Genomic DNA, 23,406 nt, shown 5'->3' on the forward strand with positions numbered 1-23,406 from the left:
TTGGTAAATATTGTGATGAGGTGTTATGTGATGTTGTGCCAATGCAAGTTAGTCACTTGTTGCTTGGTAGACCATAACAGCATGATAAAAGATTTATGCATGATGAAGTAACAAATAGGTATTCATTTAAGATGAATGGAAGACTTATAAATCTTGTATCTTTTACACCTAAGTAAATATATGAGGAGCAACTAAAATTGAAGAAGGAGAAGATAGTTGACAAGAAGAGCTTGTTTATCAAAGGGACCTTCTTTGCTAACAAGGTTCTTCTTAGTTTTGATGATGATGTTAATCTTTGGCTTGGTATGATTTTATTTTTTTTATCTTAGAAGATGTTTTACATAATACAAATTCGAGGTCGAATCTTTTTAAAGAAGGGAAGGATGATACGAACCAAATCAGACCCGAATTTGACCTTAACATGTCTACTAGCCAGTTTCCCGAGATCGAACATATCTCTCAAACTGTACATTGGAAGTCATTGAAATTTTATAGGGAGATATTAGACACATGAAAATATATTTTTGAGAAATATTCAAGCCGAATGGAGTTTGGGAACATATTATTTCACAGGATAGAAGTCATTAAACAAATCTTATCAAACTTGTCAAACCAGACCTTTATGTACTGTGTGGGACATATCTGAAGTTGCAGGTGAAATGTTTATGCTTTTCAAGCTGTTCTAGAAACTAGACATCCCAAACTTTCCAACCATATATGTTAGAACCAATAATTCATCTAGATGAGAGACAACAACATGTTTGAAGTCAGAATTGAAAATCTGTCAAAAATATGTGAAAATTAGAGATTTGAGCTACATGGAAGAATTTTGGCATGAAGACTTTGTTTTTATTATATGATTTTATTTATTTATTTATTTTGAATATTTATTTTTAATTTGGGTTTGTTCTAGCCCATAAGACATTGTTTAAAGATTAATTTCATTGTTGGACTTATGTTAGTTGATTACTAATTTAAGCCTATTAGCTCGAAAACCAAAAGGAGTCTATTAGGGTTAGTTAGAGGAGACTATATTATGTTTTTTTAGTTGGAAATTTCAGCAACACATTGATGAATAAACTGGAGTTTTTGTTTTGTTTGTTTGTGGCTAAACAATCTTTCTTTGCAGGGACAAAGATCGTACACTGACTTATCGAAGATTAATTGACTTCGTGGTGTAATTCATATTTTTAAGATTCTTAGATACAAGGTTATCTCTAAATCCAAGTTTTTTTTTCCAATACCATTGGTTCTTGGGTACATGGTTACTTCTAGGTCAAGGTTCTATCAAACCTGATTTTTTGTTTTTCAGGTTGTTATCTACTTTGTTAAGGGTTGCTTTACCATGTGATCAAGAGGTCCACATTAGATAAAGAGCTTATTGCCGAGGAGGATCTATCTCAAATCCATAAGATAAGGATCTCCTTACTAAGGAGAACTTTTATTGAACTTTATACAGACTAACAAATAAAAATATGACTTAAAAAAAACAATCAATTAATTATGTAGTTTATCATAGATAAGGTGCACTGGGGGTAATGCATCTTTTTCATGAACAACTACTTCTTTTACCTAGACTCTTGCGGACCAGTAGGTTTTCTAGTGACCATAATACTAGGTGACGACTCCTCAACCATTCAAATCATAATTTTATAATTAATCCCAACATATCCAAAACCCCCTCGATCTAGGAGGAAGATCTATCATTTGACGTCTTACATGCTATGACAATTTAGATGAATATCTACTTTGCGCATTAATGGTTTTATAATTGTAGGTTGACAAAGGATTAAAAAAAAACTCAATGGTTTTGCCCTTAGAAGTCAACATCAAAATGATAATAAGATCACTTTGAAATTAAAAAAAAAATCATATGAATATTTATTTGGGTTTTATTATCATAGATTAACATAGAAAAAATAAACCTCAATGGGTTTTTTCCTTATAAGTTGATTAAAAAATTGATAATAAATCGCTTTGAAAAAATATTTTTTCAATTTAAATTTTGGTCATAATTTTTGTTATCCATGGATTAATATAGGATAAATAACTCCTTAATGAAATTTATCATTAGAAGTTGACCTAAAAAGTGATAATATATATAATTGTTTGTAATTATATTATTCATGGATTAAAATAGGATAAATGACTCATTAATGAGATTTATCCTTAGAAGTCTACCAAAAATGATAATAAAATCATTTCAGAAAAATATTTTTCAAGGCATATTAGACACTTTTTTTTTATTATTAAAAACAAACAACAATGCATATTACCTTAGGTGAGATGTGATAAGGAATCTGATTCTATTCCTTGATTTTAGATGAATTGTTATTATATACATATCTTGTAGGATACATATTTTTCTACGTTTTATTTGTTTCCTATTATATAGGATTTGCTAACTGATGTACATACAATATATAATGAGAATCAATCACCTCTGCATTATTGAGGGATTACAGCTATTCTTAAAACCTTGTTATGGTATCAGAGCTCCTTTAGGTTTTTCTTTTACCCGATTTCTTTATCATGGTTGCATCGTCCTCATCACCTTCTTTTCCGCTGAACATGATGGTGCATATGCTTACCATCAAACTGACCTCCTCAAATTATTTGTTATGGAGAAATCAGTTTATACCATTGTTAACAAGCCATGATCTCCTTGGATTTCTGGATGGTAGTATCCCAGTTCCTTCTTCACAGATTACTGGTACTGATGGCTCCACTCAAGTGAATCCAACGTACACTTCTTGGCTAAACACATATCAGACCCTACTAAGTCTCCTCTATTCTTCCCTTACGGAGGAATCTATGAGTGAGGTGCTTGGTCTAAAACATGCTCATGAGGCCTGGACTGCTCTTGAAGCCTCCTTCTCTCATATATCAAAGACTCGCGAACTTCAACTCAAGGACGAGCTCCAACTGATGCAGCGAGGCTCCAAATTAGTGGCTGAATTCTCTCGCCTCTTTAAAGGCCTTTGCGATCAACTGGCATCAATTGGTCGACCCATCGATGACCTGGATAAAATTCATTGGTTCTTGAGAGCTTTAGGTCCTGATTATAAAATCTTCTCAACAACAATGCTTTCCTAGTCTCATTTACCTTCTTTTGCAGATATCATCCTGAAAGCTTTGAGCCATAAGATTTTTGAAAGATCAGTGTATCAACAATCTGCCAACTCGGCATTTTATTCTTCCACCGCCAGATCAAATACATCAACAGAGGAAAGCCCAAACCTCCCTCTGCCTTTGTCATAAAATCTAGTTTCTCTCCAGTCTATTGCCAACTCTGTGACAAGGAAGGCCACTTGGCTAAACGCTGCTGGACATTTCTTAATCTCAAGAAAAAGTAGTCTGCCAATCTTGTTGAAGCCTTCGCTGCTTGTTCAAACTCGGCCTCCCCCGATTCTGCCTGGTATTCGGACTCTGGCGCCACCTCTCACATGACAAATGATCCCGAGGGTGTCGATATTCTTGCTGTATATTTTGGTAACAAAAGGGTGATGGTTGGTAATGGTTAGTCTCTTTCTATCTCTCACACTGGCTCCGTTTCCACTCTTGTTCCCAACAGTCCATTACTTTTATCTAATGTTTTAGTTGTTCCTGGTATTACCAAAAAGCCTATTTCCATCAGTCAACTTACAAAAGATAATAATTGTTGGGTCATCTTTTTTTATTCTGGTTTTACAATACAGGACCGGGTCACAAGAGTAGTGCTGGGAGTCGGAAGATGTGAGAATGGCTTATACGTGCCTCAGCAACATCATCATGCCGTTGCTTCCATAGTTTCTTACAATAAATTGTGTGTCTCTGCTCATTTGTGGCATGCTCGTCTAGGTCATCCTAGTTTTCATACTATTGACTCTCTCACCAAGTCAGGTTTTATTTCCTGTAGTAATAAATTAATAGGTTTGGATTCTAGTTTATGTGTTGGATGTAACCTTAGCAAAAGCCATCGTCTACCCTTTTCAATTAATAATATTCATTGTGATTTGCCTTTTGATCGCTTACACTGTGATTTATAGGGTCCTTCACCTGTTTGTTCCACTACAGGTTTTCGATATTATGCAGTTTTTATTGATGATTGTACTCGTTTCAGTTGGTTTTTTCCACTAAAACATAAATCTGATTTTTTTTATACATTTGTCAATTGTCAACAGTATATTAAAACTCAATTTTCATCTACAATTAAGTCCTTCCAATGTGATGGTGGAACTAAATTTACCAATAATAAATTTCGCTCTCACCTCACATCTTGTGGTATTGTATTGCATGTTGCTTGTTCTTATACACCCAGTCAAAATGAAATTGCTGAACGTAAACACCGACATGTCACCGAAACAGGACTCACTCTTATGTTTCATGTATGTGTTCCATTGCCTCTTTGGGTTGAGGCCTTCTCGACAGCTGTTTATCTCATCAACCGACTCCCCTCACAAACTCTTGCTGGCAAAACTCCTTACGAGCTTTTGTTTGGTAAATACCCTGACTATACTATGCTTTGTACTTTTGGATGTTTATGCTTTCCTTATTTGCTAGATTATGCTCCTAACAAATTATCTTCCAAATCTGCTCCTTGTGTCTTCCTAGGTTATAGCCCCCTTCACAAGGGTTTTCGTTATTTTGACTGCAAGACAAAACGTCTTTATGTCTCTCACCATGTCCAATTTTATGAAACTATTTTTCCTTATGTAGGTGATGATGTTCAACAAAATCATAATTCCACACCCTATATTACTTTCTCTGATTTCTTGGACTCTCATAATATTGTGTCTCCTGCCTCACCACCTCCGTTAGTGTCTTCTCCAGTTTTGACTCCTACTTGTTTGCCATGCAGTGATAAACCTGTAGACTCCTGTTCCCAGCCTCCTATTATGTTTATCATCCCATCCTCTAGTCATCCCTCTCCACCTGTTCCTGTTCCTCTAATAACGACCTCTACTAACCTTCACCCCATGGTTACTAGAAGGAAAGCTGGTATATTTAAACCTAAGGCTTATCATGCATTAACCATTTCACCCTCTTGTCAGTTTTTTCAGGTTCTTCTAGCTCTCTAAGAGCCTCGGGGTTTCAAGTCTGCAGCCAAACACCCTGCATGGCTCTCGGCTATGGATGCTGAAATACAAGCCTTGAAGAAGAATGGGATCTTGTACCGCGTCCTGCAAGTCACAATGTGGTTGGTTGTCACTAGATGTTTAAAACCAAGCTCTGTGCTGATGGATCTATTGAGCATCATAAGGCTTGTCTTGTGGCCAAGGGTTTCTCTCAGATTCATGGCCTTGATTTTGAAGACACGTTCAGTCTTGTTGTGCGTCCTGCTACCGTCCGGATTATTCTATCCATTGCAGTCTCTTCTGGGTGGCTTCTACATCAAATAGATGTTCAAAATGCCTTTCTTCATGGTCATCTCTCTGAACTGGTATATATGGATCAACCCCCTGGCTACACAGATCCACGGTTTCCTCACCATATATGTCGACTAAAGCGTGCTCTTTATGGACTTAAACAAGCCCTTTTGTGCTTGGTTCCAACGCTTTAGCTCGTTTTTACTGCACCTTGGTTTTCTTATCAGCAAGGCAGATTCCTTTTTGTTTGTGCATCATTCTGCAGCTGGAATGGTTTATCTCTTGCTCTATGTAGATGATATAGTGCTTACTGGTAGCAATCCTAGCTTGATCAAGACTCTTATCACACGGCTGTCCAACAAATTTACCATGAAAGATTTGGGGTCTCTACACTATTTCCTTGGTGTTGAAGTCCACCATAACTCCCACGGTTTATTTCTTAGCCAAACCAAGTATGTGCTTGATCTTCTCCACCGTGCTGACATGGTTGAGGCCAAACCCATTACCACTCCTTATGTCGTCGGCCAACATCTCTCCACTGAAGGGAAGTTATTTTCAGATCCCACTCTTTTTCGGTCTCTTGGTGGTGCTCTGCAATAGTTGACCATTACTCGCCTTGATCTCCCATTTAGTGTCAATTCCATTTGCCAATATATGCATGCTCCGACAGAAGATCACTTTCGCGCACTCAAACGTATATTGCGTTATGTTAAAGGAACGGTCCTTCATGGTCTTCAACTTCATCGCAATCCTTACCGTGACTTGCTTGCTTATTCTGATGCTGACTGGGCTGGTTGTCCTGATACACGTCGGTTTACCACCGGCTATCTTACTTTCTTGGGCCCAATCATATCTCCTGGTGCTCCAAGAAACAATCCACTGTTTCTCGCTCCAGTGCCGAAGCTGAATATTGATCCTTAATTGTCGCTACTGTTGAAGTTGTTTGGATCGTTCAGCTACTTCGTGATCTACATCTACAATTACCTTCACCTCCGAAGCTGTTATGCGACAACAAAAGTGCTATATTTATGGTGGTCAATCCTATCACTCGGCCTCGCTTTAAGCATATTGTGATTGACTATCATTTTGTTCGTGAACTCATTGCTAATGGTTCCTTAAAAGTCACCTTCGTTCCCTCTCATCTTCAGTTTGCCGATTCTTTTACAAAAGGAGTCCCCAAACCTCAGTTCCTCCTTTTTCCTAACAAGCTTCACGTGGTCCCTTCTTCCATGCTCAGCTTGAAGGGGGTGATAAGGAATCTGATTCTATTTCTTGATTTTAGATGAATTGTTATTATATACATATCTTGTAGGATACATATTTTGCTACGTTTTATTTGTTTCCTATTATATAGGATTTGCTAACTGTTGTACATACAATATATAATGAGAATCAATCACCTCTGCATTATTGAGGGATTACAGCTATTCTTAAAACCTTGTTAAGATGTATAAGGTGATGTCTATCTTTTTTATTACATAACCAGCCCCTTTCCTAGAACTCTTGAAAAACCAGTTAAGGTTTCTAGTTACCATAAAACTAGGTGGCAACTTCTTTTTCCATTCTACCCCTTCTCACACTAAGATCACCATGATGTCCACCTGTGATAGGCATCATGATAAAGATATTGGGCTTTTGTTCTTTAAATCCATAAATGACAACCATTTGTCATCCTTGAATAGCGAATGCATATCCAATATACCTTTTTTTATGCATACACCCTCGTGCATTTCACATTCATGTACTCGTTATTATCATATTTGTTTAATCATTATATGAAATATAGGTCCCTCTAAAAGCCAGTCCTTTTTTAGAATCTACAACACCAGACTACGCAAGAAAAAAATATAGCATGAAGAGAGAACCCAATAAAAAAATAACCAATAAAAAAAATTGATAGCCTCAAAGATGAGGTCGTTAAGCTAGCCGGCTTACTTAAGAGATTTTTATAATCCATCCCATTAGGGGAAGGGACTTGTAGTTGAGGATCGAATCATATTGAAACACAACCTGTAGCTATGAATCTTGACTAAGACATCTTCTATCACACCAAGTGGATAAACAAAACTACGATCCGCAAGTTGTATTACAATGCTAGTTTTATTCAAAGGCTCAAGACTAAGAGAATCATAAACATGTTTGGGCATAACACTAATGGATGCACCTAAATCGCATAAAGCTCTTTTAAAACTAGCATTACCAATAACACATGGGATAGTAAACGCACCTGGGTCTTTTTGTTTCAAAGGCAGATTCTTTTGAACAACGGCAGATACAACTTCACCCATACTTACCGTTTCATGACCTTTCAGTTTGAAAGCTCTCTTGGTAGTACACAACTCCTTCAAGAATTTTGCATACTTGGGAATTTGCTTGATAGCATCAAGCAAAGGAATGTTGAGTTCCACTTTCTTAAAAACCTCTAAAATCTCTTTTTCTTTGTCTTCTTTCTTTGACCTAGAAGAACTCACAGGAAAGGGTGGAATTGTTTTAAAACTGGAATTAATTGAGTGAGGAGTTACCTTTGGAGTGTTGGTCTTTATTTCAGTTTGTGGAGGAGGAGGATGTTCCTTCTTTGTACTCAATTCAGTTCCTATCTCTTCTTCTTCCTCCATCTTAATTTGTTTCAACCTTTTCTCTTCAAGTTCTTTCCCACTTCGTAGCATGATTGCACTAACATTCTTTTTTGGATTTAATGCTTGGGAGGGCAACTTTCCATTCATTTGTGCTTCCAATTTCCCTACACTTGAAGCTACTTGCCCCATTTGCTTTTCCAAGTTGTGAATACTTGACCTTGTTTCCTGTTGAAAAGACATGACATTTTGTTGCAAGGTAACAGTATTAGAAGCCAAAGTTTTCATCATCTCACGAAGATCATCATTGGGTGACGACCCCACAACATTGGAGTTTGTGAATGGAGGAGGTTGTCTTGCTTGATAATTCTGTTGGGATTGAAATCCATGGGGATGGAACTGTCGTCCTTGATTGCTTTGTTGAGGTGGGTTCCCATAGCGTAAGTTGGGATGATCTCTCCATCCAGGATTGTACGTGTTGGAAAAGGGATCATATTTACGCTGGGGCTGTCCGTTGAATGTTCCATCAATTGCATGAGCTTGTTCAATGTAGTCTTCTTGCATTGTTGGGCACATATCCGAAGCATGTCCTTGTAAGGAGCATATGCTACAAACTTTCACCTGTTGCACATTTCCACAAGCCAAAGAACGCACAAGAGAAGTAAGATCATTAACTTTATTTTCAAGGTTAGAAATACTTACCTCATTTACTCGTTTGTTGGAGAAGTCTCCACGAGTGCCAAATTGTTTTGAGTTGGCTGCCATGTTTGAGATCAATTGTCGTGCAGCCTCGGGTGTCTTATCCACCAATGCGCCTCCACTTGCAGCATCAATGATACTACGGTCAGTAGGCATCAATCCTTCATAGAAATATTGAATGAGCAGCTGATCGGGTATTTGATGATGAGGACATTGAATGCAGAGTTGCTTAAATCTTTCCCAATATTCAGAGAGTGTCTCTCCATGAGATTGTCGAATCCCACATATTTCTTTCCTTATGTTGGCAACTCGAGATGCTGGGAAATACTTCTCAAGGAAAATCTTCTTCATAGCATTCCAAGTTCCAATAGATCCTGGGAGAATAGAGAAAAGCCATGCCTTTGCTGCCCCCTTCAAAGAGAAAGGGAAAGCTTTCAACTTAACTTGTTCTTCATCAACTCCATTCGGTTTCATGCCAACACAAACCATATGGAACTCCTTGAGATGAGTATGAGGATCTTCTCCTGCAAGACCATTAAATGTTGGTAACAAATGTATAAAACCAGATTTGAGCTCAAAGTTTACATTATTGTCAATGTTTATGCACAATGGTTGATTTTCCATGTTAGGAGAAGCAAGCTCCTTGAGTGTTTGTTGTCGTGCAACCGCCATGGTGTTGCGGCGAGCTTCCTTTCTTAACCTACGTAAAGTGCTTTCTATTTCAAGATCAACCTGCACTTGAATTTGATTAGTAGAACGGGTCACAGGCATAAATTGCTAAGAAAACTCAAAAGAAAGTAACCACACAAGAGATCGAAAACAATGCAAATTGTACGAAAATCCTACGGTAGAAAACTAAAACTGCCTAAAAACACTAGAAAACAGCGGAATTTGGCCTCAATAGGGTGGGGCTAGTGATTTATCACTAGTCCTGTTCAGAACGTCGTTTCCCTTCAGGAAACAAAAGGCCGATACCTAATTCCACCAAAAACTCTGTTTTGAACAGTACCGTACCGCAAGTGAACAGTACCGTCGCAAGCAAAAATTCTGTTTCTCTTTTTTTTTTTTGAATCACAGCAAATAAAAATAACAGTACAAGCACAAGAATCAACTAAAATTACCTTCCCGGCAACGGCGCCAAAATTTGTTGCGATGTCGCGGTCGCACAAATTAATTACCCTAGCTTCAAACACAACACACAAGATAGTATAGAGCAAGCAAGGGGTCGATCCCACGAGGAAGTTTCAAGTCAGATTTTTATGTTGTACGTTATGTAATTGGGGGGATTTGGTTTGTGATTATCTAAACTATGGCAGCAATTAAACTAGCAAACAAAATCAATTAAAACCGAAACTTATCAAGAAAACAAACCTTGGTCGCAAGCACACATCCACCAACGGAAATTAGAACCGATCCTTGAAACGAAAATTGCAGTTTATGTTCTGAAATTTTATCTTTTCTTAACGTTGATTAATTAACGGATCCGCCGTATAACTAATCCTAACCAACAAACAATCAAAGTGTCCGCACTAATGATTCAATTTAATGGTAGCTTTAAGAACTAGATAAATTCATCAAGATTAACATACAAGTTGTCCGCAGCTTGTGTCACTTTGTTCAAATGTTCTCCCTAAGTTTAATAACGTAGTTCCGCCACAATTATTAAGCTTAGTTGCTTCACAAGTTCATATATCACAACTCCGGTTTTGATATTAAACTTAGCAATAGATTGTTCACAACAATAACTTAGAGTCCGCTCTAGCAATCATCAACAACAATCATAGGAAATATGCATAGGAAAACAATCATACTCATTCATAACATAAACTGAAAATAAAAGGAAGAATAAATCTCACGGTTCTTGAAATCCGAAGGTTTGTTGTGTCCTTGCAACCAAGAAAAGAGCTTAGCCTTGCATAACGATTGAACAACTACTTCTAAAGAATGAAAAGAGCATGATTTTTGGGTTTGTAGATGAGAGAATTTGTGTTTATTCTCTGCTGGCTGCTGCCTCCTTCTGCTCTCCCTCTTTTCTGCTGGCTGCTGCCTCCTTCTCTCTTTCTTTTTATATGCTAAGAAACCCTAGTCTCTATTTTACAAAATAGTCCTTCCTTGAGTTGACAGTTTACATTTAAGTACTTCAATAACTATTTTTCCTAAAAGGAGAAATAGTCTTGCATAAAATCTTCAAGCTCTGACTTGGAGGAGCTAAATTGCTGATATAAAAACTTGGATGTCGGTTTAGATGCTTCGGAATGTAGTTTGGACTTGTTTCTTCACGAAACCTGTTTGCTGGCAGAATTCAGTTGTCATCTTTGAAAAATCATATCTCCCTCATATGACATCGGTTTTGGCTGAAATTTGGAGCGTTGATAGGTCTTTAAGTCCGGAATCCAATAAAATTGAGTTTGCATCAATTGGACTTCTGTAGCTCCAGATATTAAATTTTGAATGGCCAAAGGTCAACACTGGCAGAATGCGAGATTTGACTTTGCAGGATGTGATTTCCATGATCTTTCTCTTTTTATTTTTCTTGCATTACATTTCCAGAAAGGTATGGATGTTAGCTTTTTAGTGCCACTGGAATCACTTCATTTCGATCTCTAGAACTCACGCTCTGCACAAAACATCGACTGAACGTCAAATCTGCCAATTACCTCCAATTTACTCCTTTTTGCATCTTTCATCCAAAAGTGCCTTCAAAACATAAAACAAAGAATATCAATGCATTTTATATATAAAACATAGGCAAAGCACTAGTTAAATGTGGGTGAAACTATCAAATAATATGGTTGCATCACCTACCAATACATAAGGGAAAATGGTGCCTTATCAGAATTCTAATATGCAGCTCATTTTTCTTTTACTTAGCTAGCGTCTCAAGCTCAAACACCTCCAAACATCTCAAAAAGGCAAAGTGATGGAAGATTTTGAGTCTAATAAACTATTCGCCATTAAGAAAAGATTAAGACTAATATAAATGATAAATTTGTATGATCCTATGAAAGCAACTCAGATGTGTTTAGTGTCAAATGTAGTAATCCTAAATAAATTCAAAGTGCTTGAATTCATTAAAAAAAAACATTGGCATACAATGTGCGATGAACCATTTATAGATATACTATAGTAAAATGGTTGAAGTAGTACATGATAAGAAACTACTTATACATTTCTTTCATGAGAGTTTGAGTGGCGCAACCTTGAGTTGACATATCAGGTTGGATAACACCAAGGTTAAGAGATGGAGAGACTTGATGGATATATTTGTGAAATAATACAAGTTCAAGATGAATGTAGCCCACAACAGATCAAGCCTGCAGATCATAGAGTAGGTTTCAAAATAATCAATTCGAGAGTATGCCTAAAGATGGCATAAAGTGGTAGTATAAATACATCCCCCTCTATTAGAAAGGAAGATGACAAACTTGTTCCCTAATACCTTTAAAGCTCTATATTTCAAATATCTTGTTGGAAGTTCAGCCCAATATTTCATTAATATGGTAATTATAGCTGAAAGGATCGAGCAAGCTATCAAGGCTATAAAAATCTCAGATGTCTTCAAAAGAAGGATCCACTAGTAGAAATAAGGATACATAAGTACATAATATTAAGAGTGGAAATTACTTTATCAAGAAAAGAAATAAGTAAAGCAACACCAACAATTTCAATTCCAAACACCAACCAATACCCTAGTTATTACTAACTTAAACTTTACAACACATATTCCTGATAACCAACAAAACACCACCCAAAATCAAACTTTCAACCAAGCCAAAAATAATTATCACCTCAATAAGAGTTTTAAAAAAACCCAAGGACAACGACCACCACTCCCCTTGCCTCTAAACGAAATGTATAAAAGGCTAGTTAACATTGGTTAAATTGTTCTCATTTCTCTAAACCCACTTCAACCACCATACCTAAAGTGTTACAAACCCAATCAAACCTATGAATATTATGATAGTGTTGCTGGACACATTATTGATAGTTGTTTCATCTTTAAGAACAAACTTTTATAACTCATTAAGGTAAGTTGGTTAACATTCGATGGGACACCTAACATGAATACCAACCCACTCCTAAATCACACCTCTATAAGTAAAGAAGTAAACAAAATTGCTGTTGAATATAAGAAGAAGCAAGAGATAATTATAAAGATGACCATGAGTAATTTGTATGATATACTAGCACAAGAAAATTATCTTTAGCCACCATCCAAGATGTAAGCCATTAGAGATTATAGTGAACATTAAAAATATCATCGTTAACTCAGTTATGATATTGATTTATATGAGGAATTCTATCATAAGGTAGAGACCATGATAGCCTTTGAAGTGTTAACGATTAAAGATTTCAAGCCTGAGAATGAGATAGGAATGTTGATATTCCAAGATGAGAAATCTGAAGTATGTATATGTTAGTTGACTATAAGAGATCCTTTTAAGAGATTCTAACAAAGCCTGTTTATACAAACAATGGAAGTTATAATACACTACCTCATAATTATAGATATACTTTCCATATCGAAAACTCTACATTAATTTTTCAAGCTGAAGTAGGAAGATTGATAAGAAGTGAAAGATGTTTTATATAGGAAGACATAAAAAGATAGAGGAAAAAAAAAAAGGTAAAGTAGTTAAGAAGTTGGCCAACAATAACGAGGTCAACAAGCGTGTAAGTTAAGAAGAGGTTATTGAATTCCTAAAGTTGATGAAATTGAGAATATAGTGTGGCAGATCGGTTTAAGAAAAGTCTTGCTCGAGTTTTTCTATTATCATTAATCTTGAGTTATGAACTGTATAAAAAATGCATTGTAAAAGGTTCTATACAAAAATTATTTCCAACAAGGCATCACACAAGATTATATAAAACACCTGATATGGAGAATCTAAGCCATTAATTACTTATACTTATAGAAAATGAGCTAGACCCCAAGGGGACAAGGCATAATAAACCACTATATATCATAATGAAGTGCAAATATTATATAATTAAAAGGTGTTTATCAATAATGAGTCAGCCTTAAATGTATTTCTTAGACATATCCTGGATAAGTTGCTAGTTGATGTGTCTTATATGAGGCAGGTTAAAATGATGTCAAGAGCTTATAATGGGTCTTCGAGACAAGTAATTGGGAATATTGACATTGAGTTGATTATCAGACCTCATCCTTTTTAGGTAACTTTGAAAGTGCTGGATATCCAGTTCTTTTACAGTATTTTGCTCGGATAACCATGAATCCATTATGCTAGTGTTGTAGCATCCTTGCATCAAAGGCTAATATTTTTGGTGAATGGAAGATTTATTACTATATGAGCTGAGGAGGCCTTGTTTATGGTTAAAAATGTTTAAATTCCCTGCATTGAGGAAAAGCAAAGCAAGGATATGAACCTACATTTCTTTGAAATGGTCAATGCTGAATGGGTACTCAAAAATACTATAAGAAGGAAACTTAATATTTCTAAGGTTGTGAAAATAGCTGCAAACTGCTTCTTGAAACATAGGTTGCCTTTTATGTATAACCTAAATATATGGATGCCTAAAAAGATTAATATGATGAACATAATATTGTCACGAGATTTTGCCCTAGTTAACTATGAATATACTAGAGAGCACCCCATTAACTAAAAAATCTATAAATAAATGTGCTGAGGAATAGAAGGTGAAAAACTTAGAAGCCCAAGAAGGTCTTATTGTCTTTTTAAAATAATTGTCATTATATGTTTTGTCTCTCTATTATATTTTTTGCCATTAGTCATGGCTCATATATTGGCTAAATTATGTTAATTATGTTGAGCCTTTTCAAGATTTCTAATAAGATTATGCATATTCAATTTACATACTTATACCAAACATTCTTGATTTTCAGGAACCCTAAAAGTGGATCCTCAATAAACACATAAACTTATTACACCAAGAATAATTGGCTTAGTTTTCGCACGTGTGCGGCGTCGCGATGATCGTCCACCACTCTCAAGGAAAAATTGTAAAGGTCTATCTGGCAAATATAAAAAGATAAGGAATTCTTGTCTCTTATCAGTAAAATATGGACTGGGAGTCACCACCTAGTATTCTGGTCACTAGGAACCCTAACTGGTCTTAGAGATGGGGTACGGAGACTGGTTGCGTAAAGGGAAGGTATTAGCACCCCAACTACGCCTTACCTAAGGTAAGCTGCATTCTTTTATTGTCTGATAAAATCTAAGGTTTTGGTTGCGTTTTCTAATTGTTGATCTGTCTAAAGGGTCAAGAAAAGCCCTCATCAATAAAAAGATTCTTATCTTAATGGAGTTAAAACTTAACCATTCTAGCATCTGAAAAAAAAAAGAATTAATATCTGAAATACATATTACGTGTAATGTCGTACCCCGGATACTAAAAGACAAACAAAATAAAAATTTTGTTGTTTTTGAAATTTTAGCCAATTGTTTTTTTGGTGTATGAAAAACACAATATGATTTTTAGCTTTGAGAAACTTGGTTGTATGCACAAAAACATTTTTTTTCTATTTTTCAAATTTTTTTGTATTTTGGAAGTTTTGACGAAAACCAGGTATTTTAATACCAGATTTGTATTTTTTTCAGTATAAAAATACCAACCAAATACAAAACAAAATTTAGTAAAAAAATCACGAAAAACAATTACAATTTTTTGAAAAGGAAATTTTTTTTTTAATTGGGTTGGACCCGACCCAACCATTTTAGGCTAGGTCGGCGCTGCCAGCCCATTAAACAGTGGGCTTCTTCATTGTTCACATGCAATGTGAACAGTTGAGAAGAAGACGCAGAAGAAGAAGAAGATGAAGAAGGTGGAGGAGGAGAGGGAAGAAGGCTGGCAACGGTGGAGGTGGCAGGACGCAGCTGCTGGCAACGGTGGAGGTGCCGGCGATGACGGTTCTCACCGTTTCTTCCCCTGTTTTTTCTTTTCTTTTTCTCTTTATTTTCTTTTTTCTCTCTCGGTTCTCTCCTCTCTATCCCTATTCTCTCCTCTCTTCTTTCTTTCTATCCCTCTCTTTTTTTCTCTTCTGCCCCCCTTGTTTTTATAGGCCAAAACAAGGGGAGGGACATGGCTGGGGCAGCCACTATGCTGCCGCCCCTCCAACACGTGGAAAGTGTGGGTTGTGTCGGCGTCTTTTTGAAAGGGAAATCGGTGAAAACAGGGGGAAGAAAAATCTTCTTCTTCCCCTGCCTTGCGCGTCCAGGGGAAGAAGAAGACCCACAGTGCTGTTTAAAACGACACCGTTTGAGTCTTTTTTTATATGAATAGTGTTTAAAATGACGTCGTTTTGGACAAAACACGTCATTTTATTTAAAAGGAAAAGGCGGCAAAAACATGTAAGAGTTCACATTGGTCCTCAATTTGTGATTTGTTCAATCGATTCCTAAATTGCAATTTTGATTTAAAAATCAATGCAATTGTATCCCTACCAAAAATCAAACAGCGGCCCTGAAAATGGCTGTCTTTTTCACTTTGGTCCTTGGTCTTGAATTAGTGCAATTTGACCTTCAATTGAGCAATAAACTTCTAATTTCTTCAATTTAGCCCCTGATCCGGTTTTAATTACAACCCCTCTATTTACGCGCCTTTTCCAGTTTGGTCCTTGGTTTTAGATTTCTTCAATTAAGTCCCTAATTGGCCATTAAACTTTAATATTTATGCAATTAAGCCCCTGATTTGACCAAATTAACTCTAAAAAATTATAATTTGACCCCAAAACTTTAATTTCTTCCAATTAAAGCCTAAATTGACTTCAAAAACATTTTTTCTTGCAATCAAACCCTTCATAAATTCATTTAACCTTCAATAAAATTTAATTAAATCCATAAATATCTGATTTTGGACCTTTCTTCCTCAAATTGAATTTTCTTTGTCAACAGGGCTCTCATCAGTCAATAAAATACTGCCAAATTTTAATATTTGTAATTTTGAACCTCCTCAACCAATGTTTAATCATTTTTAGGGCGTTCTGGCATCCTCTTTTCACTCTTATATTTTTTGATAATATTTTTTATTTTTTTGTATTTTTTGAAAAGAGAAAAAATGTGAATTGAGGAATAACCCAAAAATGGGTTATGACATTAGCTTTGATGAAAACTTAATTGTCACGGATAAGGAGGAATGAGAATAAAGTGATATTAAGGAGTTGACTAGGCTATTTAAGTAGTCAGAACATGTTTGTAAGTCCATTAAAGAAAAGTTAAAATTAATGAATGTGAGCACTGAACAAAATCGAAAAGATCTAAATATATGGATGTTTATCTTGATAGGTGAAAAGAGTATCTTGATTCCTTATTAAAAGATTGCACATATTTGCTTGCATGGTATTACAATAACATGTTAAGGCTAGGATACAGATATTGGAGTACATAGGTTACCCCTTATTGAAGTTTGTAAGTCAGACAAGAAAAAGCTGAGAAGGGTGAGGCCCAATATACTGATTAAAATTAAGGAGAAAGTGTGAAATCATGGGATATGATTGAAAAATTTAAAGAAGGCAAAGATCATGTCCCAACTATGAGAAAGCTCTTCAAAAGATTGAGGAGGTATCAATTAAAGCTGAATCCCTCAAAATATACATTTAGGGTGAATTCAAGAAATGTTTTAGAGTTTATTATGAGCAATATGGGTATTGAAGTGGATCATGACAAAGTCAAAACCGTACAAGTCATTCCTACTCATACAATTAAAAAAAGAAGTTCAAAGTTTTCTTATATGCCTAAACTATATAACCTTACTTTGTCTTTCAATTGATAGCTACTTGTATGCTCTTGGTGCTTGGTTTGAGTTTGGTTCACAACTTGCAAACTGTTAGAAAATAATTTAAATTATATCTTGGGACCTCACCTAACAGCTTAAGCTTTTGGGTTGAGATGATTTTTTGACATGGTAATAATAACCATTTATTCAGACGGTGAGGGCGAGTTTCAAAAACTCAAAACTCTTTTTGCCAACTTTGGCATCTCTCATCTCATGACGCCACCACATACCCCTCAATATAATGGCATTGTCGAACGTCGTCATCGCTATATCATTGAAACCGGTCTCACACTCCTTCATCAGTATGGTCTCCCTCTTAAGTTTTGGTCCCATGCTTTCCAAACTACCACCTACCTTATAAACCGACTTCCCATACACAATTGTTCTCCCTTTCAAGCCCTTTTTGGTGACGTTCCAAACTACTCCAAACTCCGCATTTTTTGTTGTCTTTGTTTTCCTTGGTTACATCCGTACAACAATCACAAGCTTGAACCTGGTTCACGTTCCTATATTTTCCTAGGCTACTCCCCAACCCAAAATGCCTACAAATGTTTCGATCCCTTCACAATTCGTATCTTTATATCCCGTCATGTGGTCTTTGATGAATCAGTCTTTCCATCTCTCTCCACTGCCCAACCATCAACTTTCATCCCCACTCTTTCCCCTCCCTCTGATGACTTGTGATCCATCACCGTCCCACTCATCATAGGCTCCACGCACCACCAACCATCTCGCTGTCCTCTCGCAGTGTCATGCCTAGTTCCACAGTCTCCCTCCATGTCATCTTATTCGGGCTCTAAAGCTACTGCCCTCGTGGCTCCTTCTACCATCCCACAACCTCCATCTCCTACAAACACATCGGACACACCCCATGATCACTCGCTCCTTACATGGCATTGTTAAACCAATTCGTCAACTCTATGCCACCACCAGACATAACCTCCCTAACTTTGTAGAACCCTCATATGCTTCACAAGCTCTTGGTAACCCAAATTGGCGAGCTGCCATGTCAGATGAGTTCAATGCCTTACTACGTTATGGCACATGAGACCTTGTCCCTCACACTTCATCTACAAACCTGGTTGGTTATAAATGGGTTTTTAGGATCAAGCGAAACTCAGATGGCACAGTTGCTCGTTACAAAGCACGTTTAGTTGCGAAAGGTTTTCACCAACGACCGGGCACTGATTACAAAGAAACTTTTAGTCCAGTCATCAAGCCCACAACCATTCGCATTGTCCTCAGCCTTGCTATTACAAATGGTTGGCCACTTCATCAACTTGATATCAATAACGCATTTCTTCATGGTACACTCTCTGAAGCAGTTTTTATGTCTCAACCTCCAGGATTTATTAATTCACAGTTTCCCACCCATGTCTGCCAGCATCGTAAAGCTCTTTGTGGTCTCAAACAAGCCCCCCGAGCATGGTATCATGAGCTTCGCTCTTTTCTACTCTTTTATGGTTTTACAAATGTCGTCTTTGATCCCTCTCTCTTTATCTATCATCACAACCACCAGCTAATCTATTTTCTGGTATACGTTGATGATTTAGTTATGACTGGCAGTGATCCTCCTTCCATCACTAGATTCATCGCCACCATCTCAACCAAATTCTCAATCAAAGATCTTGGCTCACTCCATTACTTCTTTGGTGTTGAAGTGCTTCCCACATCATCCGGTCTATTTCTCTCTCAACACAAATATATTCATGATCTTTTGGTCCGCACTCGCATGGACGATGCTAAGGAGGTTGGAACCCCTCTCCCTACCACGGGTTCCCTCGTTCTCAATGATGGTTCACCTCCTGCCAACGCCACTGAGTATCGGAGTGTCATTGGGGCATTGCAATACCTTAATCTTACTCGCTCAGATATGTCTTTCACTATCAACAAGTTATCTCAATTCATGCACTGCCTTTCCGAATCCCACTGGATTGCCACTAAACGTTTACTGCGTTATCTAAAAGGCACAATTTTTCATGGTCTTCATCTTCGCCGACATCGCAATCCTTCTCTACATGCATTCTCTGATGCCGATTGGGCTGGAAATTTAGATGATCGTACTTCGACTACTACTTATGTGATCTTTCTTGGTGGCAATCTTATCTCATGGAGTTCCCGCAAACAAAGTCTGTTTCACGATCTTCCACAGAAGTTGGTATCAGAGCCTTGATGACCAAACGGTTACGAGTTTGAATATCATCATCCTCATTTATTTAATAAAATATCAAGCACAAGGTAATGTGGGCCTGTGAAGTTTCAAGCCTAAAGGGTTTTCACTTGAGGGAGTGTGTTAGAAAAAAATATATATCATATCTTGGGACCTCACCTAACAACTTAAGCTTTTGGGTTGAAATGGTTCTTTGACATAAACAATGTTTGGACCCGTGATAGTCTCAAGATGTTATGAAAAAAAAATAGAAATATAAACTCCTTTTTTTTTGTAGCTGCAAGGACCTATTTGTTGTGAAAAATTAGGGTTTTTATTAGGATAAGATATGTGGGTATTGTAAAACCATTAGTTATGTTGGATTTCAGATCTTTGCTGGGTTACTATATCAATAACACCTTTCTTCTATAAGTATACATATTTTATTACATTTTAGTTTTCTTTGAGTTCGTCAGCCCCAAACACAACCAAAGTAGGTCTTTTAAAAGACCTATCTAATCCTTTTTTTTATCTTTAAGATTTATCTAGATTTCACTTGTATTATATTTATCCAAAACCTATACAAGTTTCCATCTTATGTTTAATATGTTCTTAATCATCTATTGTATCTATTATGACTTAATCACATTATGTCTTAACTCTAATCTTGAAGCTGCTGAAGGTAGTATTGGTGGATCTTTATCATTTTTTCAACAAAAACAATCAAACCCATTCATACATGCATATTAGGTCTTAGAACAAGTTTGCAAGGTCTATTGGGTTTTAACCCATATTATAAGGCCCATTGGGTTGGCATTCCAAATCTTCCAAATCATACACCTTTTTCTATTTAAAAAAACCATGTCTAAAATATTTTGCTATTCACTCTTGGTATTTAGGGTAAATGGACTTAGCATAGATCATTACTTTGGATATTGAGAGGAGTAGCCCATCTTTTTTATTTCAAAAAAATAAAATAAGTCTTAAAGATTTCTAAGTTCAATATTCACCAAACAATTATGAGTATTGGCCTCTTTAATAAGTTTTCATATATGCATGCATAATCAATAGCAATAAGAATAATAAAATTTGAAAGTTATCCACTTGTTATGATGTATATATACAAGAGTCATAACACTAGCGTATGCAAACACTGATGAGGAGCAATAAACAAGAAGCTAAATCATAAGAAGGTGGTTGTTAAATAACACACTTTAAGACAAGTGAACCCCAAAAGGGCATTGTCAAAACTTAGTTCATAAGGGACATTCATGCAAATAGATTATATTTAGGTCATTATTTATATAACATTAGGGTATATAATCTTTTATTAAGCAAATATTGCGAGTGAATCTTGGGTACTATAGGATAAATAAACCTTAACAAGGCATTATCTATGGATTCTTTCTAAAATTCAGGCTGGGTTCAATGAGCCTAATACAAGCTCATTGGTATGGCTTGATAGACCATTAGTCGTAGATTATGATCAGGAATAATCAGACGTAGACATGTCAATTCATCAAGTATTGTCAAAAGATAATAATTAGGAGTGACAAAAATTAACCAGACTTTAAAATAATTAGGCTTAACCATTCATTTTGGGTTTAACTCACATTAATAGATCCATTATCACCCGTATAGATAAACTAATGGTAGATAAGACATGATAAACTATTAGGAATAGAAGACAAGATTAGTAATGTAGCTTATCTCAAGTAAAATGTTTTAGGGTGAGAGTATCTTTCTTATGGCATAACCAGCCCTCTCAACTATACACCAAGATTAGAGATGTTAAAAAAAAAATAGCTCATATATAATATTTACATTATTTGACCTAACCAAACAATCAAAGTTGAATAATGTGGATATTACAGAAAATAATATCAGGTTTCTCGAAAGACATACACAGCAAAAATGGTAAATTTAATTTTTTTTTAAGTCCTGAGAATCTCATTAGATAGATCCAGAGTTGTTTAGGGTTTATACAAATATTAAATGAAGATCAAATGCTCCTTTCAGCTTTGAATAATTACTTTAAAGTTGAGTTATCGAAAACCATAAGTTGTCCAAGTACCCTGTTTCTAACATTAATCCACACGAACCACCAATGAGAAATCTCATAAACTCTTTTAAGAGAGAGAGATTGTTATACCTTTTAGTACTAGCTATTTTTTTATGTTTTAAGAGTTCTGTATTGTACTGTAAATAAGAAGTATAGCATTCTATTTATATGGAAACCTAAAAACTCTATAAATGTAAAAATACTAATTTTCTCCTTAAATAATATCACATATTATTTTAGGATAATTTTATAAATGTATTCAGTCAAGTTCCTATTTGATTTTTTCTTGGTCTAGAATTATACTCCACTGTATTAATTATATTCTAGTTCTCAATTTTTAAAACTTATTTACAATCAAATCACACTTGATTAATCATTCCATTTTAATTTCTAACAAATTGTTCCATTAGGTTTCTTAACAAGTTGATCCAAATATAAATCATAAATCTAAATGAAGTAGGATTAAATAAATTAAATAATTTAATTTATCATCAATTTAACAATTGATTGATTTATATTTGAAGAATAAGTATAATATCTAGCAACATGTCATGACCCCCCAAATATTATAAAAATCATAAATGATTTGACTTAACATTTCAATGATCAGTTTCATCATGAATGTTCCAAGCATGTAGTATGTCTGCTTTGTTAAATTATTTTTATTCTCAACATTATATTCATTGATTATTTAAATAAGATTTAAAATTCTTTTCAAATCTTTTTGACCTTGGCCAAGGGTTTAACAATCAATACTATTTGAGAACAAATAAAACATTTTCTCTAATTCACCTAGAGTGATGAATTCTCTCTTGATTAATCAAATACCTCCATGTAGTTTCTATTATACTCAATATCTGCTCATTTGTTACATTTGATTAGAATAAGGTATAGTCAAGATCAAATCAACATTCTCTATATAAGATAACTTGATGATCTTAAGTATAAGAATCACTTACATAATATGAGTCTTTCCATATACATATGTGATCTTTCCATATAGAATTCTCATGCGATTCAATTCAATGTACATGTCATATAACAAGCATCTATATATTAGTTTTAGGTATCTCTCATACCTCAATTCATGATAACAACTGCTTCCTTTTATATATATATATATATATATATATATATATATATATATATATATATAACATAATATGTACCGGTCTCAACAATTCTAATTAATATCTAGTTTTTATAGAGCATTGATAAAAAATATTTATGAACAATTCTTTGATGCAATAAGAATCTTATAATTATAGCAACTTTATAATTTTATTTGCAAATTTGTTTTTTCTGTAGACTTTATCTTTACTCTAGATTTATTAATTAAACATTAAATTCATTAATCAAATATAAATGAATATTAAAAATAATGAAAGCCTTTATGATTAATAAATATGTTTAAATGAATAAAATCAGTATTGCATGTAATCAATTAATTAACTATATGCCATATTCACTAACAGATAATGGGTTAAAATATCTAAAAAATTAATATCACGAGTTGGGTGGTAGGTCGAGATTTTTTAAATCCAATCAACTCGACAACTTGTATACTTTATATTTCTTTTGTTTTTATATTTGATAGTTTATAGATTAAACTGTTATTTTTATTTACTTAAAAATGTTTTGGCTCCAAAATTCTTTTTAGTTAGCTTTATGTTAGATCTCTTTTAACCTAATAAAAATTTACATGTTTTTTTTTGTTAAAGAGAAAGTGAATGTAACTAGAATTTAATGGTGGTTCAAAATATTAAAATTAAACCTAATCTTGTGGGTGTCATGATGCCTACAATCTATATTGTTGAT

General features: G+C 35.2%; 1 non-coding gene across 1 annotated transcript; it reads left to right on the top strand.

Moving 5' to 3' along the window:
- Nucleotides 1-8,816: 8,816 nt before the first annotated feature.
- LOC112326057 (small nucleolar RNA R71) lies at nucleotides 8,817-8,923 on the top strand. The gene has a single exon (XR_002979799.1). It is a non-coding gene; the product is annotated as a small nucleolar RNA R71 (small nucleolar RNA).
- The last annotated feature ends 14,483 nt before the right edge of the window (nucleotides 8,924-23,406 follow it).

Source organism: Populus trichocarpa, chromosome 13, assembly GCF_000002775.5.
Source record: "Populus trichocarpa isolate Nisqually-1 chromosome 13, P.trichocarpa_v4.1, whole genome shotgun sequence".
Lineage (NCBI taxonomy): Eukaryota > Viridiplantae > Streptophyta > Magnoliopsida > Malpighiales > Salicaceae > Populus > Populus trichocarpa.